The following is a 6,577-nucleotide window of genomic DNA, read 5'->3' on the forward strand; positions in this document are numbered from 1 at the left end:
CCTTTCACAGATTTAGAATAAATAATTTGAAAACGTCACAGAAGCACAACCCTGGGCCGCTCAAGGCAACCCTGAGAAAGGACGAATCTGAAGGCACCCCCTTCTCATCTTCCAATGCAAAGGTGACGCCATCTGGGAGGCAGGACGGGTCACCTGTCACCGGTCATGCCTTCCTGCTGGGCCGCCTTCGAGTCTCCCACCATTCTCTCCCGCCCCCTGGTCTCGGCCTCTGGGGACAGGAAGCTGGGAGGGCCCCACACGTCACCCACTCGCTGAGATTTCCTGCAGGCACCTGCCTCTGAGCAGCCCACGGGCGCAAGGGCCACCTTCCCGAGGAGCAGGTCACGTGGTCACTGAGGGCCGCAAAAGTGTTCAGGGCCGGATGGAGCAGCAGGAGGGTGAAATAGCTGAGTGCTGCAGGCCCTGTTTCTGTCTGTCTTTCTGTCTGTCTGTCTGGGTGTCAGAGAAGCCAGAATTTTGAAAGTCAAGAGTTTTCAGAGAATCAAGCACGTCCCTGCCATGGCACGTCTTAGGGCCCCGCACAGGTCACACTCAGCACCCTCTCGGGGTGCCACGCTCTGTTGGTTTAAACAGTCCCACATGGCCTGAGTCAGCATCCTAATATTACAGGAGCCCACGGAGCTCTCTGGTCCCCACTTCTCCCCCCCCCGCCCCACCCAACCCGGCCTTTTGACTGTCTTGGTAGTTTTGCTGTTGCAGGATGTCGTGGAGTGGGAAGAGCTGGACACACGACCTTCCTGGCCTCTGAGACTCCCCAGCTCCTCCGCGCCCGCTGCTGACAGCTCATCCTCTCCGGCGCCTAGCGGCCCCACGTTCTGCATGGCCTCAGGCCTGTCCTCTGGGAACTGGGCCTTTGCATGCAGGCTCGCTTCACGGAGACGCCTCTGCCTCCCCTGCCCGCCGCAGCGGGGTTCTCCCGCCCAGACATGAACACCCTCCCCGCGTGGGCTCAGAGTCCTGCTGCCGGTTCTTTGTTTTCCCATTTTAACTCCTACGAAATCACTAGTTTTGCACTCAGACAACTTCTCATTCCACGTGGATTAAAACATTCCGGAACAGTCTCTCCTAAATAAATCCTTTCCCAAACTAATGAGCACATGTGACACTTGGGGAATTATTTTACAAGAGGACCCAAGATTTTACAACTTCATTAATATTCAGCTGTGGCCTTAACGCACCATGCATGCGTGCTCACTCTCAGGAGATGTTCTGAGGTCACGGGGGCTCCGGCGTCACTGAGGTTCTGGGGTCACTGGGGTCCAGGGGTCACTGGGGTCCAGGGGTCACTGGGGATCAGGGGTCATTGGGATGCAGGGGTCACTAGGGTTGTGATGTCACTGGGGCTCAGGTGCCACTGGGTTTCCAGGGTCACTGGGAATCTGGGGTCTTTGGAGTGCAGAAGTCACGGGGGTTCAGAGGGTGTGGCTCCTGTGGTCACTAACGCTCAGGGCTCACTGGGGTCCAGGACCCAGCCCTGACAAAGTTCTTTCTTCCTAGCCCTCCGTGACCACGCAGGACACCGTGCTGACCCCAGGGACACGGAGCCCCCGGGACCTCAGAACCTCTCCTGAGAGTGAACACGTGTGCACTGTGCATTCAGGCCACAGCTGAATATTAATGATTTTTTTAAATCTCACGACACCACCCTCGGGGCCTGTCCCCACCCAGGCCAACAAGTATCTCCAATGTGAGGACAACTCCTGGGCATGTCCCCTGGCGGGAACCACAAATAAGCCCCGTCCAGATGCAAGCAGGCTTGATGCGACACCAACCCAGAGACAGCCCAGCGACGGCAACCCCGGGCACTCACAGGCCGCGCTGGCCAAGGGGAGACACACCCACCAGGCACATCTTAGCTCCAGTGCAGGTGGGGCTGAGGTGGCAGTGCGGGGGTGACACAGGGATTACTAACATGGCAGGAACATTCCAAGTCCCAAGGCGCCGGCTCCATCCAGCTGCCCTCCGGTTCTGCTGCCCTTCCTGTCTCTCCCACTGTTCCCCCCCATGCTCCTTCCTTCCTGTCTGTTTATCCCTCCTCCTGCCCCCCCCACCTGCAAGGCCCCAGGAGGGCGCACAGGGGATGGTGGTGACTTTCCAGCTCCCTGTGGACGGGGCTCACCTAGGGCTCTGAGGGGGCCACACCGGGTCCCTGCGGCAGTCAGGGGAGGTGATGGGGCCTGATGGGGGGGACCAGGTCCTGCTCACAAAGTCCCCTAGGATGCCCTGATGGTGCTGCTGACTCCGGAGGCTCATTACCGGGGACGCCGCCGAGAAGACAAGGGGACAAGGGACACCTGGGCCAATCAGGCGAGGTCTCTGAGGAAGGGGAGGCGGGGATGGTGTCAGTGTCTGAGGGGCAGCAGGTGATGGAGATAATGTGCCCTGGGGCCCGTCTGCAGAGTCAGTGAGCCAGAGGCCTGGACCCTTGACATCAGAGGCCAGCGCCGTGGAGGGAAGCGTGTGACCTGGCTGTCTAGAGAGGTTTGTATTTCCTCCTGTCTCTGTGAGGGCGAGTTTCGTGGGAAGCCACTGCTGGGCCCACGGGTGAGTCCCGGCAGACTGGACGTGTGGGTCAAATAAGGTGGAGAATTTCCCCTGTAATTAAATGTTTTCTATTCAGTATCAATATATACTCCATTGAACTGTATTTCAAAGTGTCAGCCTTTCAATAGGAACAACTGACCTCATTTTGTTGTCCTACTAAAGGGAATTTTATTTGTTCTCTTTTGAGGTAACGTGTTTTACAACCTGTTATCATTTCACAATGCATTTTGCATTTCAGAGGAGCAATAGTTAAAATATTCATCTTATAACTGAAAGCTAATATTTAAAACTCACAGTTCAATGTCATAATGCCATATTTTCAGGGATGAATTTCAAAGAGGAAAAATATTTTTTTATATATATTTTTTCAAATAAAGGACATCAGCAGCTTAGGTTTTTAATATATTTGTGGTCATATAAAATTTTAATTATGGTCTATCTGACAATTATTGTTCATAGCCATGATATTTCGGCATTGAGAACACTGAGATGAAAGTGCATCACATGTTAAATATCACACGTACGAGAGCTATTTAGGAACAGTGAGGAAGAATCTTAAGAGGAAGTTAAAATTCACGCTAGTAGTTTCAAAGGGAAAGCTTCACATGTTCATCCCCAGAATATGACACAATCGTGAGTGAGATATTCATAAATTTTTAAGGCGATAATTATTGATTTTTTTTCTTTCACATTGAAGTGATAGTCACATGTAGAAATCATTCTATCATGGATGTGAACATTTTACCTGACTCCACACAGCAACACAGCTATATAAAATATAATATTATCAATATAAATATTATTTTAAGTCACTGAAAAGGTTTTGGCAGAGGGCACAAAAGAGCAGGTTCTGAATTTGTTTTCTTGTTTCCATTACAATAGCAAAAATTGCTCCTCTAGGCTCATACAATAATTCTATAGCAGCACAATCTCCTAAAAGTCCTGCCTCCCCAGGGCCTGCCCCTCCGTCACCCCACAGAGCAGGGAGAGGAAGAGATTGGTGAGGGGGAGTGTTGGCAGGGCTGCCCCATGTCCAGACGTCCCCACTCACGCAAGGGACTGGGGGGAGGAACAAATCTGCTCCCGGGAGACCCGGGGCCCTGGGACCAGCAGGGACATCCACACACACAGACCGTCTGGCTCAGCTCCCGAGCAGCCTCCTCCCTGCACAGATGTGCAGGAGTCTGGGGGGACCAGAGGGGCCAGGGAGGGACCCAGGGTGGACGAGCCAATCCTGCAGGAGGGACATGAGGGTGTGACCCAGGAGGAGACTCTGTGGGAAATGTGGACTCTGGGTCCTCAGATGTGGGGAGTCAGGAGCAGGGAGATGAGGAGACGATGGGATGGACCGGGAGGCAGCAGTGAGGCCACAGGGGCAGGAATCTGACAGAGGAGGCATCAGGACATGCCGCACGGGGACACCGAGCCCAGATCATTCAGTTCCAGGACAGTGTTGGGTCCCGGGGAGCAGGAAAACAGGGACCCGCACACCCCATCTCCCTGCACACCCATCACTGTGGGGCCTCCCCAGACCACGGTTGTGCTGGAGGAGCAGGGACAAGCTCTCCATGTGGGGAGGGGCTGGGCATGTTCACGTGTCCTCTGGGGCTGTGCCCAGGACAACCTCTGTGAGGTGTGCTGGGCGGAGACGCTGGGGCCTGGGCATGTGGTGGGAAAGCAAATTGGGGCATTGGGGAGGGGCTCTCAGTCAGGCTATGAGATCAACCAGAGCAGAATCCCACGATCAGCCTCTCCACTCCACACCCTGAGAGCGACTGATGGGACATGCCTGTGACTGTCCTTGTAGGTATAATCAAGACTCAGACTGGAAGGTTCACATGTGTAGTATTCTGCTCAATACGTTTATGCAGATGATGGCCCCAGGGGTGACCAATCGCACCATCGTGACAGAATTTGTCCTCCTGGGGTTCCCCACCCAGGGGACCATGGGCTTCTTGTACCCTCTGCTCTTCTCCCTGGTCTACCTGTGTGCCCTGCTGGGGAACGGGCTCATCGTCCTCATCACCACCCTGGACCGGCACCTTCACACCCCCATGTACTTCTTCCTGAGGAGTCTGTCCTTCTTGGACCTCTGTCTCATCACAACCACGGTCCCCAAATCCATCGCCATCTCTCTGAGGCACAGCAGCTCCAACTCCTTCCCAGGCTGTTTCCTCCAGGTCTTCATGATGGTTATGAGCCTCCTCACGGTGATGAGCCTTGACTGCTATGCTGCTATCTGCCACCCCCTGCACAATGTCTTCATCATGAGCAGTGACAGGTGTGTGCAGCTGACAGCTGTGTCCTGGCTGGGTGGGGGTTTTCCATGCTGTGATGCACACAGCTGGAACCTTCTCCTTGTCCTACTGTGGGTCCAACATGGTCAACCAGGTTTTCTGTGACGTCCCCCAGTTACTGGCTATTTCCTGCTCAGTAAATTTAATGAACAAACTTGTCCCCATTCTCATTAGTGTGCTCTGGGATATGTGCTGTTTTATTTTCATCATCATTTCCTATGTCCACATCTTCTCTGCTGTCAGGAAGATCCCATCCACAGAAGGGAAGGCCAAAGCCTATTCCACCTGCCTTCTCCACCTGCTGGTTGTGGTGCTACTTGTCTCCACTGCATTCTTTGCTTATCTGAAGCCACCCTCAGAGACTCCATCCATGTCTGACCTGGTCATTTCTATGTTCTAAACGGTGGTGCCCCCCACCTTTAATCCAGTTATATACAGTCTGAGGAACCAAGCCATGAAGTCGGCTGTGGGGAGAATGATGATAGTCCAGTACCCTAATATGTGAGAGAGATAGCACAATCAAAATTTATAGCCCCTCATTAATTCAGCTTTTCCCCCAAACTCTTACATGTCATCATTTATAAGCATTGATTTCTTGCATTAGGATTATTCCCTTGTCACAATTACATATTCTCATAATCCTCACTATACTCCTGTTTCCTAAATTGCTGCAATCCTTCCCCCAAACCCTCCCTGTGTGATGTTCAAAACTGAATCCACCTCGTGGTTAAAAACTTGTATTTGGTGTAGAAAGAATGTTCTAGAACTCACATTCACCAACATTTACATAACGTGAAGCAGTTGTAAACGGGTCTGTCCTTAGGACCACATGGCCACAGGACCCCAGTCCTGGGGCTCAGTTCCCACAGCCTGTGTGTGTCTCCTCCAAGGGCCTTGTCCTCATTGATGGCAGGGGAGAAGTTGAGTGGACCCCCCATCCCTCACGATTCCTCACGGGGCATCTTCCTCTAGGAGAAGTTTCTGTTCCTGCTCAAAGGACAAAGGGAAACCACACATGACTCTGCCAGAGGTGGAAGGATGGACACTTCCTTGGTTAGTAGGAATCTATGAGTGAAACCTGGAATGGATGGAATGTTAATTTCTGTGATGCCTGCTTGGATGACAACGTGACTCACCCCATCAATGTGGCATTTTCAAAAGTAAAGTTAGATGAATTATCTTTGAATAACTATGTTTCTACTTAAAAATTTATCATTTTTATTTTGCTGTGTTCATTTTTAGGTTCCTTAGTTTTCCAGATTCTATCTTGATTCTGTACAAGGTATTCACCTCCACCTTCTTGTAGATTAAACTAAAGTTCACTTTTATTCTACTTGGGAACAATATTATTATTTTATTATGTAAATTAAAGCATGGCATATTTACAAATTTTTTTTTTTTATAATTCTACACATCTGCACTGCATGTCTTAAGATATCACTCTTATTATCCTAACACTGAGACCGTGAGCTGGGTGATGTTCCTCCTCTCCAGAACAGGTCACCGGGTCTCCAAGCTCTCCTGACTGATGAGCATATTTTTTTCCACAAAACTATTTATGATAATAAAATGTAGCTAATCACAAGACATGACTCGTCCATTCAAATTTCAGAATGAAACCTGAGTTAGAAAATCACTCACGGTAATATTATTCATTTCAGTGTTAGTATGAGAGCACAGTCCCCATCCCTTGGGATATAACGTCATTCCCTGGT

At 51.2% G+C, this 6,577-nt stretch overlaps 1 pseudogene across 1 annotated transcript; it reads left to right on the forward strand.

The window, feature by feature from the left end:
• Nucleotides 1-4,280: 4,280 nt before the first annotated feature.
• On the forward strand, nucleotides 4,281-5,367 carry LOC311176198 (olfactory receptor 14A16-like; annotated as a pseudogene). The gene has a single exon. The product of its transcript is annotated as an olfactory receptor 14A16-like (transcript).
• The last annotated feature ends 1,210 nt before the right edge of the window (nucleotides 5,368-6,577 follow it).

This window comes from Talpa europaea (assembly GCF_964194135.1).
Source record: "Talpa europaea genome assembly, chromosome: 8".
NCBI classification, from domain to species: Eukaryota; Metazoa; Chordata; class Mammalia; order Eulipotyphla; family Talpidae; genus Talpa; species Talpa europaea.